This window comes from Pollicipes pollicipes, unplaced genomic scaffold (assembly GCF_011947565.3).
Source record: "Pollicipes pollicipes isolate AB1234 unplaced genomic scaffold, Ppol_2.1 Scaffold_5724;HRSCAF=6776_pilon_pilon_pilon, whole genome shotgun sequence".
Lineage (NCBI taxonomy): Eukaryota > Metazoa > Arthropoda > Thecostraca > Pollicipedomorpha > Pollicipedidae > Pollicipes > Pollicipes pollicipes.
In genome coordinates this window covers 9,109,197-9,129,196 of record NW_023596746.1, presented here as the reverse complement: position 1 = coordinate 9,129,196, position 20,000 = coordinate 9,109,197, and the positions used below count along the sequence as shown (strand labels likewise).

The window sequence follows — 20,000 nt, the reverse complement described above, 5'->3', positions numbered from 1 at the left end:
GTAAGGCTTTCCAATTCCGTTTTCGCCACGGATCTGTCTACAGGCATGGTACACGGATGGGCTACGCTGAAGTATGAGAGCAAATTGCAATGCTTATTTTCAAGAACCCACTTGCATGCGTCCGTTTCCCATATGAACAAGCCGGCATCATCCCATTTTCCTCCGTTGCAATGTTTGCAACGCCCTGTGTCTCACATCTGGCGTTCCTCGACTGAATGGGGAAATTGCATTTGCATTTGCATAACATGTCAAAGCATAACGAGTGCATAAATTATCTTCAACGTAGCAAGCATGCAATTGCTTTAGAGGTAACCATTTTGAGACGGTACCTGAATATACAATTCGGGTCAGCAGCGGACGGAGGCTGCAATGCTTTAAGCGTGTGGATAAACGGGCGGGTACAGCGTATGCGCAGCGGTTGGCGGAAGGCTACGGGTACGGCTGCACGGTATGGCTGTACGGGTAGAGGGTAGGCACGGCTCTACAAATTTTACCATGATAGAATGGATACGTCAAGGGAGTGCGCTGTCCACGCTCCAGGACACGAAGGCAAATATGACCCACATCCCGTATCCATAAGCATCTAGCAGTCGCACCATTAAGTCCCCTGGCGCCTACTTCTTAAAACGCTGAATTTGTTGGACATGCTCATGCTAATGTTAACAGTGGCTCCTGTCCCGGTCTACTGCCCTCTCAGCTCCCATCGCAGGCCCAGTGAACTCCCAGCTCCCATCGCGGGCCAGCTCCCATCGCAGGCCCAGAGAATTCCCAGCTCCCATCGCGGGCCCAATGAACTCCCAGCTCCCATCGCAGGCCCAGAGAATTCCCAACTCCCATCGCGGGCCCAATGAACTCCCAGCTCCCATCGCAGGCCCAATGAACTCCCAGCTCCCATCGCGGGCCCAATGAACTCCTAGCCCCTTCACGTGGCTTCTGCCCCCCCCCCCCCTCCCCCAGCCCGTAATGTCGCGCCACTACTAACCACTAACAGTCTTTACTGCGGGCCCACCGACCCTCCCAACCCTCATCGCAGCGCCACTGACCTTCGAGCACGTGCACTCGGAGTGACCTCGGGGCGGCTCCGGACGGCTGGCAGCTGTAGTGGCCAGAGTCGGACGGTCGGGCCCGCTGGATCAGCAAGTAACTGGAGGTGACGTCGCCCTTGATGGTGACCACCGAGATCCCGCCGCGCACAGAGTCGTAGCTGATCACCTGCGGCACCGGGTCCCCGCGTGGCCTTAACTGGGCACATTCAGTGGTATGAGTCGGTTCCAGCCACAATCTTGTGACTAAAATATGTAAGTGTTGGACGAGCGATGGCAACGCGGGAACTACTAATCAAAGTTTCTATACGCCATCACGGCCGAAAGAAGGCAGATTGCAAGGCTTGCGTTGGTGAAAAAGCTTGATGTAGGGGTATGTTTGTAGGGGTTTGATGATGGCAATGTTTCAGATGATAAGTGTTAATGGAGCTAAAAGACCACGTGAAGAGACGAGGAACTTCTGCAAGAACTGAAAGACATCACAGCTGTCGCATTCGCAGTCGTCCCATCAGATCAAAACGGCCAATGCTGGCAAACTAAGTGATTTATTGACCTAACCGCTTCGTTCACTTTGCGCTACACCATAAGAGACCATCTTAGCATGCAATGCGCGGTATGCGGAGTACGGAAAAGCATCACCATCATCATGTGTTCAGCTATGCGGGGCACACACCAGTGAAGAGGTGACTAAAGATGCATGCCCTCATATGGTTGAGATCAGGAACGCATAACACAAATGTATTGCACTACGACGCTGCAGCGGCAACAACTCAGTGCGTTACCTTTCTGGCATGTCAGCTGACTTGACAAAGCAGGCTGATTTTTTATGTTTTTTTTTTAGCTGCTTTGAGCGGATTTTTCCGGGTCAAATGAACTGGGAAACTTAAAGAACCAACTTGACCTTCGATCCTGTGTCATTCTGTCGGCGATGCGCTGTCGCGCCTATCTTCTTGACAATCATGACATACCCCAGCTGAAATACGCATGAGTGCCGTTTTGTTAGGCTTCAACGAACCAGTTTAAGACACTGCTCCACAGATGTGTGGGGTTTTGAACTGACAATGATATTTGGATGGCCATTTCCTGCTGTTCACAGCCGTGTCTTTTACCACACTTCAATCCTTGTTTCGGAGCTTGATGCACGCAAACTTCTGCAGCCTATGCGCCCCGCCCATTTATAAGTCCCCCAGGCATGAGCGATGTCATAATATCACACGAACAGCCCCTCGTTGGCTGTATTGTGTTCATGGTCACCACGAAATATCGTCACCTATAGATTCGTGGTTACAGTGACACAGCACAAAGTGTCGAAAGGAAGGAAGCCCTCTGGCTGACAGTCAAATTATGCACCTAATTGCACGTCTCGAACACGGTTTAAGTAGTTTGTCCTAGCCCTATCGGCCAGCAGCAACCATTTCAGGGCTGTGGCTAAAAGGGAATGGATAACGGTTGGGCAGAACTGCCTCCATCTTGGGTTCCATTCTCCCGAGACTTCTCCCGCTCAGAAACCGCTCTTCGGGGTTTGTGCTCGGCGCTCGGACGTGGCCCCCTACCAGGGCACTTGGGACCACTCATGGCTAGCGCATGTAGCCTGCCCCAGACGAACGGGGGGAGGGGCGGGGGGCGGTCGTAAGGATGCAGGTTAGAGCGAGAGAGGATGACAGAGCGAATGCCTGGAACACTTGGTTGGTGTTGGCTACAACGTATATACCGTACGATACTCCTGTTATTCCATCAGACACATGCGATAATTTCAAACATGTTTTTGTCCACTTTTCCACAGCCGACGACACCGAGAGGCAGCGAGCCAGGGCCCGCTTCTACTTTATCCAGCGTCTGCGCATGTTCTCGCAGAGTGGCAGCGCAGCTGAAGCAGACGCTGACCAGCTGGGACCGCTTGGTCGGCAGCTACTGTTTCTGGCGCCAGCGGTGAAGCGAGGCAGGTTAGAATCTTCCCCTTCCTCCGCTCTGTCCTCCCCATTTTAGTTCTATGACCTGTTGTGTCATGTGTCTAGCCCCAAAAATGATATTGACCAAAAACGAGATAAATACGACAGACTAACAACTATTTTGTCGCGTGTATTTGTCGGCTTAAACTTATGATATTATCCAAAGCATTTAATTCAGACCGTTGCTGTTAATTCGAGGCGTAAATCTAACCAGGCCAGCAGCAATCGAAACTTTGGGATTTTGCGCGGCCATCCTCGCCGAAATGTTGGCGACGGTCAGTGAACCTCAGCTGATGCAACTGCCTTTTGGCAAAAAGCCTTCTTAAGCTGCTGCTGTCCGCCTTACCACGGAACGGAATGGATCATCACGTCCCTTTCACATATGAGGCAGCCGATGCTCTAGATTACGAGACCCAATTTCGTGCCAAGGATGTCCCTTTGCTGGCTCAGGAGGCCCCTGTTCTGGGTTACGAGGCCCCATTTCTGAAACAGGAGACTACACCTATGCATTCGATGGCCACGGTTCTGATCAGGATACCCTGTTTTGGGATAGCGAGACCCCTTGACTAGATTTGAAGGCTCCTGTCGGGAATTCGAAGCATCCTGTTTTGAATTAAAAAGTGCCTCTATATATCAGAAGACCCCTCTGGAGCAAATGACCCTGGTTTAAGTTAGCGAGCCCTAGTTTACTGGATAGTTAAAAGGATCCATTCTGGGGCCCTTAACTGTTGGCATTTTTTAGTCGGATATGATGCCCGCACTAATTTAATAACGAAGCAACGCCCTCGGTGCTTCTCCTTCTTGAATACGACACTGTGCAGGACCCCTGTGAAGGAGCCCCATTGTGCCCTCGAAAACCCCGTCTCCATCTCAAAATACGTAGCGCCGCGTCTGGCTGGTCCCCGCTTCCGGGTTGGGTTATGGAAATGATAACGTTTGATAATAGGACTCAATATCTGATTTTTCGTTAGGAGGAATATTATTCTTTTGCCAGAAATCAATTTTCTCCAATCCCCGCTTAATTCTTCGGAACTTTCGTGGATTATGTCTTCCCGTTCGGCTGAAAAGAACCAAAAATCATGCGTAAGTGTTGCCGTGTAGGATTGAAAGAAAAACAACAGTTGTTTGCCTGACTTTGAAAGTCTAACCTAATTCACCAAATACGGGCTTAAACGTCGCTTTTATCTGTTCAAAAATAAACACATCTTGGTACACTTTTCGAGTGCTGGCGTGACGTGGCACGAAGGCTACACAGATAGCACGACGAATACCTATGTCGTGTTGTCTCCTCTAGAAACGTCTCATCTGCCCAGTTTCAAACTCCTTAGCTGCGCCCTACACTGCTTGTCCCCACATCTGCCGCGCCACACATCCTTGTCTTCCGCTGACAACGATGTGGTGTTTGGGTCCGAGTTGCACCTCCTAGTCCATTTGTCCCGAGCTGAGACGGAGAAGAGGCTGGCCCCAGTCTACCCTCAAGTACATCCACAGCATCAGACACAGGCCCATGCACAGGCACATACAGGAATCAGACGCAGCAACAGGCATACTGGACACAGCCAGAGCAACAGGCGAAGATACAACCACAGACAAATGACCGTATTCCTCGCAGGAAACGTCGAGCAAGGTCAGACAACCAGTCCGTTGATGACGTTATCCTCAACGAGATGGCACGTAAGCGTGCAGTGGTGCGTGATCCGAACTTCGCGTTCGCCCCCACGTGGCTGCAGAGCTAAGCACGCGTAATGCGGCCACTGCCGAGCGTCGTCGTTGTGCGGTGTTCCAACTTTTGAATGGTCAAATTGGATTCAGCGCGCCCTCGGCGCAGCTTTATGTCAACACTCATGTGGTGTCGCGTGCGTCTAGTACTGATCAGAAGTGCTCAAACTAGTGGGTCGCGGTACAAGTGTGCTAAATTTCATTGTAATATATTCCATTTCCGGTCCTGGTCTACATCGTGTGGTACTGTTTGAACGTCTGCTTCACCAATACACCAATACCAATATGAAAAGTGATCTATTTCATTACGAGTGATTACCACGAACTCAGAAGTGATACGCCCTGTGCATTTAGTATTTAGTCATTATATTTCGTTCCTTAAGCTTAATTACAACGTAACGAAGGAACACATGACATTTTTGCATTTCCAACCGAGGCCTGGAAACGCTTCACACAATACAAAATGTTCACGTTCGCAACAATTACTTTTTAAAGCGATCGAGCGCCGGGGCCAGCTGCGTTTTATGCTATCAAAGGCGATGTCTGCACGCAACATGGAATTACGCACCTATTGTTGCAAACACACAACCTCATACCGCCCAAATACTATCACTCACAAAAACGTCACAAAACGTTCTCCATTAGCTATAAAATCAAGAAATGCGGCGGCGACACGGTGCGGGTCGGCCAGCTCAAGTCGACCACTATCAGCAGGCGCAAATGCCACTGCGAGCCAGCACATTGATCTCGCCAAACAGCTGATCGCCGGCACACATCACGAACTGCGGATCGACCTCGCGGAGCAGCTGTAGCATCCCCATGGACGTGGCCAGCATTCCAGACCTGTGGCCATTCCAGCATCGCGCGAGCCGGTTGCAGCTCGCAGGCGGCGACGTCAAGCGCAGATTGGCACAACGTAACAGCGGGTTAGCCATTCCACTCGAGCCTGACGCCATGGAACGCTGCCCTCACTGAGTAAGTACTCTGCAAAGGCGTCACGCACCTGAGCGGCCTGCATGGTAAAATTAGGCATCGATCCCAGGTTACGAATGTCGGCAGACCCGGCCACCTCACCGCGCTCTTCCGTTCTCAGCAAGCTGTGTGAGCCGGGTCGTGCCGGGTCCGGACGCCGCTGCAGGTCCTTGTTGCGCAGGTAATTGTGCCGAGTGCAGGACACGCGCGGCCTGCGCCAGCATGCCGCAAGCCACTAATGGTGTGAGCTGTGCATACTGTTTAGAAAATGGATGTTGTGACCAGGTTTTTTACTGATGTCCCATTGTGATGTTTAGAATAAGGACATTGTTGCGGCTGCTATTGACATTGATGAAATCATGTTGGTTTGATATTTATACATAGATAAAGGCGCTCGATGAACTTGTCATTGTTGAGTTTCTAATGAAACTGCTTGCTTGCCTCCAGTGGTGGTCAATGGAAACTTCTAACCCTTTGAAAATAATTCATCTGTTCTTAAACAAGAAATGGCCGGAGCGGTAGCTATTTACGCTGTAGGTTCACAGCTAGTTTCTTAAATCTGCCCATGATTATTGAATGGCTCAAAGATAAGAGCAGGTTGAGACAACGAGTCTTAATCTCTGCATACACCAAGATGACTTGATATCAGATTTAAAGCAAGTATATTGGATACCTGTGGAATAAGAAGTCTAGAAACATGCATCGCACGACTAGCTTACTGTATGTCACGTTGACGTAGTATGCCATCTTGGTGTCCCACCCATATCGCGACTACTTACCACCTAAAAAAAACTTGCAGCTGACTTTCAGATGCATAACCCGAGCAAGGAAGACGAAAAATGCTTAACGCATTGATCGTGCGAATAAACCAACCTATCAGGTTCACCTGTGACATGACCTTGTCCCATTATGACATCAGCATGTTAGTAACATAACACTCATTTAGCCAGAGAGCATATGCGATTTGAAATGGATGAAACACGCTTCAGTTGGCCCAACCCTTGTGAACAGCCTGTAAAGGTCTGCAGGCCTTTGACATGACGGTGGGCTTTCCTGTGACTATGATTTCTCGTTTTTATTCCTTTAAAGATGAATCCATTAGTTCTCTGTCTGTGCATGCCTTTTTGAAATTAAGTATTTGGTCCTGGGGCTTGTTTCCCGGCGTTTCAGCCCAAAGCGCTCAGCTTGGACGTCAGTCAATTAATGTATAACATGCTTTGAAGCTGATATTATATGATCCTCGGGGAAGAAACAGTCTCGTTATGATCCAACCACAAATATTCGAGGTCTTGCAGTCTTTAAACCATTTCAAAGAGCTGGGGAAACTGCGGTGTGCATCTATTGGCCGTTGACCAGAAAGTGCCGGGTACACTTGTGACGTCACCAGTCGAGAGCAGCGGAATTCAGCCGAACGGTCATGCCTTCAGTTCTCAGGCCTCGTGCGGAACTAACGCTGGTGCGCCGCCGGCTCGGACTCCCGTTTCTATAGCGCGAGAGTGCAGTATTTGCCACTGCAGCAGTTCACGGATTGGATAAATTTACGGAATGCGGATTATTCCGCGGGCTGAATTGGACCGGATCAGATTTTTTTTTTTGATTTTTGGATTAGGACCGGACAAAATTTTCAAATTCAGTAATAAGCATTGCAAATCAATCAGCTACATACTATCACTACTTACTAGTTACGTACTGTTGTCAAAATACCTAGTAGTATTTGTTTGTAACTGCGTGAATGTGACTTCATATAGCTGTGCGATGCACGATTACAAATAGAAACAGCTGTCGTATTTAACAGCAAAGGCAAAAAGGTGACTTGGCAGCCCAACATTTCGGCAATATGATTACAAAATGACCTGCTTCATTACACCCAAGACATAGCAGGTACCGAGGCAGTGGACGGTCGCATGAAAGTGCACTGGTAGGGTGTTGTTTAATCACGCGGCTTAGTACAAAGAAATACCGTGAAGTGGCCTCCGTTGTCGCGCGAGTACACGATCGGCAATTTTCATAATACCTTACGCTGGCGTTCGGTGGCAGTGAAACTGTTGTTAGCTTGGGTCAGATGTCGACTAACGAAGCGTATTGTAATAATAAGCGTATTGCTATTATTCCTTTATTTGCCAGTTGTTGCAAATCGGCGTGCTGTTGGATTCAGCTCGCCCTCGACCGTGGGACAGCTCTGTCCTAACCGCGCCGCTTTACCGTATCCGGCCGTCGCGCAGCCAATAGGAGTTTTTGCGGGCCGTCCGCCTTCCCTGCCTCGCTAACGGCGCTGAGGACGTGGATATGGAACTTCGCTGTGAAACAAAGTGACGCCGATTTCGTCCGGAAGATGCTGCGGAGCTTCCTACAGAAGCCCGATGGCGGCTGCATTGCGTTCTGATGTTCCACGGTATCGAGGTAATCTGTGCGGCAAAATGAGTGACACGTGCGGTTCGGCACTACCGGCCACTGGACGCGTCACGAGATACCCTGCGCCGTGTTGAGTCCGAGAGCAATCGTAGCCTATGAAAAGGAAAACTAAATTATTACGAACATAACGCATGTTTAGCTGTCACAAAAGTGGCGTACATCCATGCGATTGTCCGCAGTGTGCTCACCTAACTTTTGAGAAAAAAATGTATTTATTTTGTTCGGGTGGGAGGACAATCGGTTCTGTCCAGGTTTAAAACTCACAGAATATCAATACCCCACTTAAATATTTTGTATGCCCTGTCTCTGGGATTCTGGTGGCTTGTAGCATGTACACGCGCGCACACACGCACGACAGACTCCACTTTTTCGCTGTCTTTGCGAGACGTTTTGGACGACGCGCTTGTCAGTAGGCCGGACGTGACACGGGTACACACAGCGGGCATATGGCGACTTATTTGGCCCCGTGGTCGGGGGACTGCTGCGGTGTCCCAAAATGAGGCGGTGCCCTCCGAGGACGACTCGCCGGTCCGAGGCCGCATTTGAGGTAGACCATGCACATGAGCGCACCTTCAACGGCGCCGGTTGGAGCTATTGTTCGTCCTTTCACAAGGCGACCATTCCCCATTTGCTGCTGTTCCCTGGGCTAGAGGCGCTTGAAAAACCATACCAAAACCAGCCTTGAACCATGAAATTCACAGCGCTATTAACACGCATCAACGAGCGGGCCCTTTGGTGTAAAAAACATTCACACAGGTCAACCATGTCAAATCGATCGTCGGCGAAGGGGTCACCGCTGTTCTTCACTTCGGTCACGGCAGCGAAGAAAGATCTGCTGAAGGAGCTGGTGCTCAAGGTGGGTGCTGCTGGTGTCAAAGTCGTCGCGGCGGTATCGGGCCTCGGAGAATCTAATCGCGGACTGAGGACGTCGCCCGGGATCTCCCAATACGGCAACCCGCATTTCCGCGACCAGGCTGGCAAGAGCCGGTCAACAATCTCGCCGACCGTTTGATACCCGCTTTATCGCAGCGGTTGGCCTGGGTCGCGTGAAATAGTGGCTGAAGATGAAGGACTGTCGTACATGGCAGTGCTTTCGTTTCATAGGGCTTCTTGGCCCATGTTGCGTTCTTGAGGAGCCTGATCATATCGGTAAATGAAGTACGGATCGACAACGTGCATCCTTTAAAATAATCAATACCTACTCCACATTGAATCCTGTCGTCGGCAATCCTTTGTGCGTGCAGCTGAAGACAGGTTGCAGGTAAAAGTCGCAGGCACTCATATTTTCGATCGCTAATCTCCCTTCCCGCTATCTGGCTTCCTTGTGTTATACACCGCGCACGTGTAGGGAAACGAATATGCTTACAATAGTTCACATAAAATAAAGTGCGGAATTCGTGGCTGGTGCAATTACTGCACATAGAAACACGTTAAAAACCGTTACTTGTAGTCTATATAAAGTGATTTGCCGCATCCCCACCAGTCCCGACCATGTCATGAGCAAACCCGCGTACGTTTTCATGTTACCTAGCAATGCAGATTTCCGTACGTCTACACCAATAAACTCACTCCGGTCGCATCTGGATGTTGGCGGATGTGCCCCACCTTCACCAGCTGCTCCGCGGCCACCTGTTTGACAACGGCCTGTGCCATCACGACGGCGGTCTAATCGATAAGCTGCTGTCCGCTGACAGGATGGCCATCGATGACGACAAAAAGCTCGGGATTCTTCAAGCTTGGCATTGACAGCCATCTGGAGGTACGGACAATTTTTCCCAGTCGTAATATGATAGTTGTCTAGTTGCATCATGCCTCTTCTGGGGTTCGTTTGCGTTAAGTTAATCCACGTATGTTAGGCTTGCGTAAAGCGGGTTTGAACTATGCATTCTTTGTTAATGTTTGAAGGCATTGTTCGTAACGGCTTCGTCGGTTGCCGTCATATTTTGCCGTCAGGTGCAATTAACGGTCGGAATTTTCAACATTATTAGGAAAAGCATAACGTTCTTGCCAAGCCATAACAATCTGTTGTGAACTTGTGAGAATGATCCATTTTACAAATGATGTGGCAGTCTTCAGATAGGGAAATAATCATTGATATTCGATTTATGAAGTGACGCAGTGACATTAAACTTTTCCCGAATTGACTGCAAAGTGCCCTTATTTCCAGATTAGCGAGTCATTACAGTAGATGTGATTTTTATAATGTGACGTTTTGGCCTTTTATCACTGATAAATGGGCAGCCCGTCCGAGACCACGCCCAGCCGCCCAACTCCCTAGCGAGTCCGTAGCGACGGCCGTCGCTACGGACTCGCTGTGGGGTTTGACTCGGACTCCCCTGACCCGTTTACGAACCGACACGAGGAGGCGCAGCGCCTGCGCGTGTTCGACCACGGCTTCAACGTCCTGAATGGGCAGTGCCACGCAGACCTGAAGCAGCTCCGACGTGGCATGGAGGCTGACAGTGCGGCCCACTACAAGGCGCTAGATGACATGGAGGGAGCTATGATGCTCAAGTCGGACGACGAAACGTCTGTGCTGCCGTGCCAGAGGGGCTTTATCGCCACCATCAAACCAAGCGAGATATTGTGTGTGACCTTGCGTCTGTTCTCGGCCGGATACCCACGTCATGATCGGCCCAACAAACCAAAACATTCTTGAATCGTATTTGAGGTTAGGACGTGGGAAAGGAGGCTGCACCTAAGTTAAAGGAACCTGCACCTAACTTGCAGCGAAGCCAATTATCGGATGCGCAGCCTGACACTGATGTACGCGCTGAGGATGGGCTCGAACCCACTAGCGCAGGGCGTGCCAGCGGCTGCTCCGCACCGCGAGCACAAGTGGTTTCATGGGCCACACCGTCCTCGCTGATTACCTGAAGGAGGACCCTCTCAATGATCAGCAGACCACCGGCCACGTAAGAAAGGTCAAGCCGTTCCCGGGAGGAGCCCATCCAATCTAACCAATCCCATCGCCTTCCACTGCTGTCGCCAACGTAATTCAGGAGTACTGTCTCGTCCGAGGGGCATGGGATGGCCCACGCGGTCGGCTACCTGTAGGTAAGTGTCAGAACGTCGACCCCAGCCTCGGGACTCCTGAAGCGTTTCACGCGAAGACGGCGCCAGTCCTGGCCGTATAGACCCTGCCTCAGTCAGAGTTGGATGGGCGTCCCGGCCACTAAGTGCAAGACCAGGAAGTGTAAGATCATGGAGTCGACCTTCTGCACACGCCGCCATCTCCCGCGCTGCCCGAGTCATCGAGTCGATGGCGGCGACCCTGTGCACGGAGCCCAACCCCCCCACCCCCCCTCCCAACGTCCGAGTGGTTCGCCGGTTCATCCGGTTACCCATGTTCAACCGGCTCTGCTCTCTGAACAGAATGCACCGCAAGGAAGCTCGACAGCACCGCGAGAGGCTGAAGGGATGGCAGTGCGCTAAGCGAGTTACAGCCGCGGCGCACGGAAAGCGGCCGGTCATCTGAGCTGTACCGCATGAGGCGGCCCGTCATCTGAGCTGTGCTGTATGAGGCGGCCCGTCATCTGAGCTGCGCCGTATGAGGCGGCCCGTCATCTCACCGCGCTGCAAGACAGCGGCAGTTTCTTACCACGCAGTCGACTCGTCCACACAGTTCGCCGACACCTGCGAGTGGTCGTCGCGGTGTTGTGAGATTAGCAGCTGATGTTTTTATTTGAAGAGTACGAGTGCGTGAAATTTGTCAGGGTTTAGGTTGTACGTATGTTATGTCTTTATGTATGAACTGCTTGTCGTGTGAATGAAGCTTCACAGTTTATCGTTGCTATATCAGCACATACTGACAGGACAGCTATCGTCACTTTCTGAGCTACGCGCTCAGCATTTGTATATAATTTCCATCTCAAATATTGCCATTTTCGTCAGTGAATTGCAGTCATTGTCAGCTGCTACATGCCAAGGATATGCAGATGATAATCGAATAGCTTAAAAAAGCGTAACGATCGAAAATAAACATGCAATTGAGGGGTATGCTGCCACGAAAAAACGGAACAGAGCACCACGAGAAAAGGCCAAAACGCACGTACCAACACCTGTCAGCTAAATTTTTGCAGCGCAAAAGAAGTGCCGCAAGTGAATCTCCCTTTGCTTCAGTGGCAAGGCTGACGTGGCAGATCTTCCCAGAGCCTCTGACGTTATAAAACCGTCCCATGACGTCATCCAGGCGTTGGTGGCACATGCATGGTAAGCCATGGGAATAAAACTAATTGACCACAATTTTAGCGGCTCATCGTCACGCGGCCTTTAGTAGTCTGAAGGACCCATACATTTCTGACAAAATCTCAGCGCTATGGGTTTGCGAAAATTCCCCCCCCCCCATTCTTTGTGAAATAAATAGTGCCCGCGGGTTATCCCATGCAGTTTTTAACTTCCGCCACCGTCAGTGCAACATGACTAAAGATAAGGAAATACGATGCAAATACACTTTCCGTCAGCTTCTCAAGCGTCTTCTCCAGAAAGAAATTTAAGGAAATAGAAAAAAAAGAAATCGTGCCCCCCGAAAGCAAATGAACCAAACCCGGCGTTTTTGTGGGATGGGGGGGGGGGGCCTGTCATCAAAATGGTCTTTCAACCCCGTGCCTCCCTCTGCCCTTACCAAGGCTCTCGCTGTTCCTCCTGCTCTCTACTCACACCGTCTAAATCGCTTCCTTGGTCAGTACTGGTCGCACTGACGCCCTCGCGATCTAGCTAAGATGTCCTAGGCATATTATGCGACACTGGAGATCAGTGGTTTCGTGTTTCAAGGTGAGCAAAGTGCTTGGTAAACACATCAAGCTGAGCCCAGTGCTATTTTGTTCACTGTGATAATGTGAACAACGGAACCCATGCTTCTCCCCATGAAAATTTCCGCTTTTTGTCGAGGGCTCCTCACATGCAAGCATGAAATTAGAGAATCCCAACAAGTTCGGTCTTTTCCGTTGTGCGACGATACAGCCTCATAATGCATCGATGTTGTCTTCCCCTTGCTGGCATTTGCCCCATAGCAGCTGTTAATCTCTTCAAGAAGTGAAAGTGGCGCACGGTAAGCAGACGTTCCCCCATCGTCCTTGAGCGGCCCCTAACCGCCGGAGTGCCAACCCCTCCCAACCCTGCGTCGTCCACGGACGGCGGTACCTTTCACTTCGGATGGTACGTTGTTGTGAGCAAGTCGCGGCTAATCATCCCGAGCGCACACTGTTGATGAAAGTTCAGTTATCAGAGCCATAGCAGCAATCACCGAGTCCCCGGCAATCCATCTGGATTCACAGCAGATGCAGAAGTATTTAACTGCCCGCCTGCGAGCTTATATGTTTGTCGTGAAATTCGTATTTTGAACGTTCGCATGTGCTCGTCCTGTCTTTCCGTACTTAACAACAAATAAAAAAGCCGGTCTAAAGCAAACAACATAGGGTTGCGGCAAATTGTCGTGAGAGTGTTGGCTTTGCACCTCTTCTGACGACCGATTTTTACACTTGATTATAATAAACTGAATTTAAGATACGATAGCTCACTTTTTAGCCAGGATGCGTCCCATTCTGTTAAAACAACCACTCCAGCAACGTGCACTGAAGAAAACGACGGAGAGTTACGTGATACTAATTTATAGTATATACGATACTTAAAACTGTTGAACCGAGTGTGACGCTAAAACATCCCCACTGGGATATGCTATGTCATAAACTGACAATTGACAGTTGAAAGCGAGGCAGCAAGGCTCGCTGATTTGTGTGACGTTGCCCGGAACAAAGGGAATCTCCGTCACTGTGTAGCGTGTAGATGACGGGGGTCACTACGACTCCGGGAAACGCATTCCTCTAGAGTGAATGGAGGCATAGCCCAATCTATTACACTAAAGGAAGTTTTAACTAAAATCGCAAATTGAGCAAGAACACGTATAATCTTTCATTACACGCATTCTCGATGATTATACTCATTCCCACAATAAGTATAAGTCTGCAGTTTCAACGATTGGCAACAATGCCGTGACTTGTTCCTATATCGCGCCGTTTGAAGCAGCAGTCCGTAATCCGACTGCAACATCTGACTTTGTTTTGCCGACGGACACGCCTTCCGCTCTGGTGTGGCTGATATTAGATCTGTCCATTGTTTTAGTATTTGAAATACTCGCGCTCGCCCCACACCCAAATTCAAAAGCCGGCATCCGTCCTACAATGCAAGTTCTCCCCAAAAAGCTCACATGGGCCAGCCGGCCTTATCTACCATAAACATACTCAACATTATAACATCAGTAGGGCCAAAACAAAAAGTAGTAAGAAACTTACAAACATATTAATCCATCCAGTTGTGTTTTTGTCATGAACATCAAGCGACCTTGTTCATTCCAGGCGCACATGCTCCTCCAAAACCACTTTCAGCAGGTTCTCGTCCAGAACCCAGGTGACGCTTCCTCCCTGTCCGCGGCATTGCACAACCTGATCGGAGCCTACCAGGGCTCAGCGCTCGGCCCGCTGCTGTACAACATTTATGCTAATGATATGCCGCTGTATGCTCATGACGCATGCATTGTGCAGTACGCGGACGACACACGGGGTTTAATGAGTGGGAGGCCCGGCGACATTGGTACGCTGATCACAGCCATGGAGCAACATCTTTCACACCTGTCCAAATGGTTTGGCAAAAACGGAATGAAAATTAACGCACAAAAAGCACAACTCGTAGTCCTCGGCACGCGCCAACATCTTCGGAGCATGCCACCGACTAGCATCAAATTTATGAGCGCTACTGTAGCCAGCCCTCCTTCCGTTCGAAACCTGGCTGTCGTAGTTGACCAGTGCATGACGTTCACTGCGCACACTGGTGACATCGTGCGGCGATGCACTGGCGTTCTTTTTGGCCTCAGCCACAGCCGGCACAGCCTGCCTCAGGCCACACTCATTAGTCCAGGGTCTAGTCATCTCACACATTCGTTACTGCATCTGTGTGTACGGAGCATGTAATGCTACTCAAACATCACGACTGCAAGAGCTGCTGAACTTTGCAGCACGAGTCATCTCTGGGCATCGGAAATATAATCATGTGAGCGATGTTCTACGAGATCTCGAGTGGATGTCCGCTGACAACATGTTCTTATATCATACACTGACACTTCTGAAACGTATCCTGGAAAGATCCCAGCCGGAGTCGCTATCTGATCACCTTATCCATAGACATGTTCACCATCGCACAACGAGGCAGGATGATATGCTTCATGTGCCGGTGATCAGATCCGAATCGGGAAGGCGACGTCTTGTTTACTCCACCGTGACCACCTACAACGCACTATCGCAGAATATTCGTGAGCTGAGCCTTCCACAATTCAAACGCGAGTTGCGTAGTTACATACTGCAGCGGCTTACCATCTTTACCATAGAACTAGCAATGCTTTGGCAATCAATTCATAGTAATGTTACAGCTTTACTAATTTTCGCATGACACCGCATTTCCAGTTGCAAACAGTTAATGAAAGTAACTACTGTGCACGTCACATGATATCAATGTCAGGATTACAGCACTGCAGGCAAGGAGAAGTCGACAATACAGCATTAACAAAATCATCAACAGCGTAGCAGCAACAGCAACAGCAGAGCATACCGTGCTTTGATATTAATAATCTGCCATCAACGCTGGCGATCGCTACATTGCGTATGTCAAACATTCCACCAAAGCTCTTCTTATGGCCAGCACCGAGACAAAAAATCCCCAAACAAACCACCCACTTATCTTCCGCCCAACACAGCCCCGCGACGAGAATGACCGGTTGGCGCCAGCTTCCGTGCGTGCCGAGGTATTCTTTAAGTCTGGCTGCCAGATGCTACCAGGTATTGCTGTCGTCACAAAACCATTCCATGACGCCATCAAACAATGACGTAATAGGGCGCATTTTTACAAACTTTGAAATTTTGCAGCTTAGCGTCGTTTTTGAACCTTGAAAACTTACCAATAGTTACAAGTGAGCTTTCCCCATCAGATCTGATACTTACCTCAATACCTCCAAACGTGAAACATTCCCTTTAATCTTTGCTGGGATCGCTGGGACTTGCTCGGTACCTAATTGTGGCATTCCTGTGATTTTTATCCTGACTTAATACCCAACCACGTATGCACTTGCTAGAAATCATGCATGTGTACAGTTTTATAAGTTTCAAATAAGGTCTCAGCTTTAGAAGACTGGAGTAATATGTTGCTATGGATTTTTCAGACACCGGTCAGAATTGCCCTGCGATGTTATGATCGTTTTAATTTAATCCGGGCATTGTATAGTTGTTGTTTGAACATGTTCTGCGCAGTTGTGTCCATCGAATGTGCGAACAAACCAGCGAGTGTTTGCAGGTGACCTGTGATCTACTTGACAAGTGGTATGCAAAAGCGAGGAGTGCAGTTTTGCCAACTGGGGCTGGAGTGCGCAGGGGAAAGGGTTTAACTTGTTTTCTTGCTGGGTCTGAAGCTGAAGCCCATCAATTTAATAAAAAACTAAATCCGTGGCAGAATTGCCACTAGTGTGAATATTTCAAGATGGTTCTTGCTCTGGCGTTGAAATTGCATCTTCCCAGAATGCAGTTAGTAAGCACTAGTGACTGACGAAGTGGTGCAGCTATGAAGCTGCAGTTCTCTTGAAGATAGCTACGGCATGTCATGGATTACGTTTTTTATGAAATGGGATGCATTGCGTAACTAGAAGCCTTGTAATGAAGTGCTACTTCTTTTTTCATCATTTTTGCCCATATAAATCACCTCTTTTCCATCACCTTTTGTTACAAACAATGACTATCAGACAACTACGATATATTTACTACTACTGCGATATATTTCACTTCGCCAATACCCGCAATGAAGCCAGCGATAGCGAGCCTGCGGACTCAAAAGTGGCAACTCTAGTCCACATGCATCCTTACCGAAACATTGGATATCCATAATGAAATGGTGCGCCCTTATGATAGGAAGGTCTATATCATAGGTAGTCAGTTAACTAACTTAGAAGGAACCACCCCAACACCCATACAGCAACATAGGGTGGGTGATGAGAAACGGCGGGCCGATGTGCTCGCGGCACCCTGGGACGCGCAATGAGAAGTTGGAATGCACATCCTGTAGTCTTACTAGGCGCGTTGTCAGGGTGGATGCGGGGTTGGCCGGTTTTAATGGGGTATTGAGTAGTGAACCCCAGGAGGCTTGAATGCAGCGCGCGCCATGGCAGTTCAAGATAGCAGATTTTCCTGTAAAATACAACGATTTCTGTCAAGTTTTGCAATTTTTGCCAGTTAAAGAGTCGTTGCGCCTATCTCAGCTCGGATATAGTCTTGGAGATATATAAGAGTAGTCGAGGCATTACGCCCTGCTCAGCTTTTTCAGTTAACCCACCCGACATTATGGATCTGCAAGTTGACCAAGGCCTAGGAAGATTATAGCACAGTAACAGCGAAATTCTTGGCATCTGCCCTCCTTACATTACCTTATTTTCATGTTTCACTCCACATATGCACACACACACACACACACACACACACACACACACACACACACACACACACACACACACACCCACACCCACACCCACACACCCACACACACACACACACACACACACACACACACACACACACACACACACACACACACACACACACATATATATATATATATATATATATATATATATATATATATATATATATATATATATATATATGTACACTGGGGTGCGACGACGAATTGACAATCATTGCCTCTTCATGAACTTAATGTTAACATTACGCATTAAATTCTTTGAGTTGTAAGCAAATATGCATGTCACTAAAATCCACTGCATATAAATATTCAGGCGCGTTGACTACGACGAATATTGCGCGGCTACCGGACCTACAAAACGTGCTTTAGTACCTTCTATTTTCGGAAGTAGATCGCGGTATCGATTTGTCTTAAGAAAATTGTAAGTGCGAAAGGTACAAAGTCTATTCACATAACGTGGAAATAAAGATGCAGAACAGGATCCCTGCCCAGTTGATTGGCAAAATCCTCGTTTTTAATCATGCTTCTGTATTAACTAACCTTGTGGAAGTATCACCCAAAAACCATACCACGGGCTACCAAACTTTAGTCCCATGGTGACGTCACGTCTGCGTGGCCTTTTACTCCAGTAGTCTTGGTCGTACCCAACTCGGATAATACTGAGCGTGCGCCACGTGAGATTAGGGGTCTAAAATAAGCCTGCCATCGAGGCCTTCATTGTGGATGTTTTTCTTCTGGTGGGCATACATTCGCTGCAGCCAAAGCCAGCTACTGAACGTCGTGTTCAATAGCCTTTCAGAATTCACAGCATGCCGCCGCAGAACTAAGGGCACGTATTTTCTTATAGATGTCTCTTTCAAACGGTCTACATATCTGCGCTAATGTTTCGTTCTTCCCAGAGGCCGCTGACCGACACGACCATTTCATCAAGGACTCCGCCAGCATCGTATAGTCCAAAGGGTCGAGTTGCATCGCACCTCTCCGATGACCGCTTACCTGACCATTGTGTGTCCAGAATACGAAGGCTGGCGGCTCAGGCAACAGCCGTACCACGCACGTCAGATTGATGGTGCTCTCGGTGTCGATGAACAGCTCCGGACCGCCCAGCACCTCGGTCACCGGCTCTGCGGACGTCACGCGACGGTCAGGACGAGGTCATTCACCGGCCAGCCGCAGGTGTCTCGCGCGGCTCTCTGTCACCGGCTCTGAATGTGACACCCAGCGGTGACGTCACGCGGTGGTCACGCCATGCGGTGGGAATCTCGTGGTCGGGTGGAGGTCAGACAGCGTTCGGTAATTAGTAGAGCATTCCCCGCCGCACAGTCCGTTGAAGACACGCAGCAACCAATTATGTAACTAACCGCATAACGCATCAATAAGCAACCAAGAAGACAGTATATCAGTCCTATTGTAAACGTCTGCCTGTAGTCATTTTCTCGATACTGGTCTGTCGTCGACGGCCACAACAAATCGTTGATGTCCAGTCCGTGTTCGAATAGAACCAAAATGACGCGCTGCACCGGCACTGGACCGACCGATTTCACGGCCGAGACCAATTCTTGCAAGTAACACGCCTCGCGATGGCAGATCCGATCATTTCCGGGGCGCCGGAAGTGTGTTTGGATTATCGATAGCCCTGTTTACATGAGGAATTGAAAACGCTCCCAAACTGAAACCAAAGCTGGTCAGCTGCAGGGTTATTTAGTTTTCGTGCATCCGCGTTGCTGGTGACGTGGCGCTCTTGCGTCAGGCTGTTCAGCGTTTTGTCATCGCACTGGAGTACCTATAATAAAAACCTTACCCGCCTCCCGTGAAATCCATGTCGACTTTATGTTCTCACCTACGGCTTAAGTAATACTACGACGTACCACAGCAATACCAACAGCAACAAAGTAAAAGCATATGTCACGCTAAACGCGATGCTTCTACGACTTAAGCCTGGTGCATAAGCAGCTCCCAGCAACATCCTGGCAGCTGAAACTAAACCCGACCAATCAGCGAACAGCTTTCAAAGATCGATATCGATTAAAATGGCCATACTGGTAGCGAGGCCGTTCATCCCGGGACGGATAGGCTACCATATTGAATATGGTAGCTCGGTTCAGATTTGTTCCAAAATTCCATATTCTCCGTACACAGAAATGTAATACAAGATGTTAAAGTTATTGAAGTCCGTTCCATAGCCTGGCTGTAAAGTGAAGAGCACAAATGCACTTTTAGCACACATCTGGATAATTTCTAACGCTTGCGCGAGATCGCCATCATTGGCACACTTGTTCCAATCTGGCAATCATTCAATTTCCAATTTAAGCAAGGCTGGTGAGACCGACAGTGGGATCCACGATCTCTATGTCCAAGTGAAGCTGTAACCCCAGTAAATAAATATCGGGAG

General features: G+C 49.1%; 1 pseudogene; it reads right to left on the bottom strand.

Annotated features, from left to right (window-relative positions):
- Positions 1-20,000, bottom strand: part of LOC119102461 (zwei Ig domain protein zig-8-like) — an 85,061-nt pseudogene that overhangs the window by 19,803 nt on the left and 45,258 nt on the right.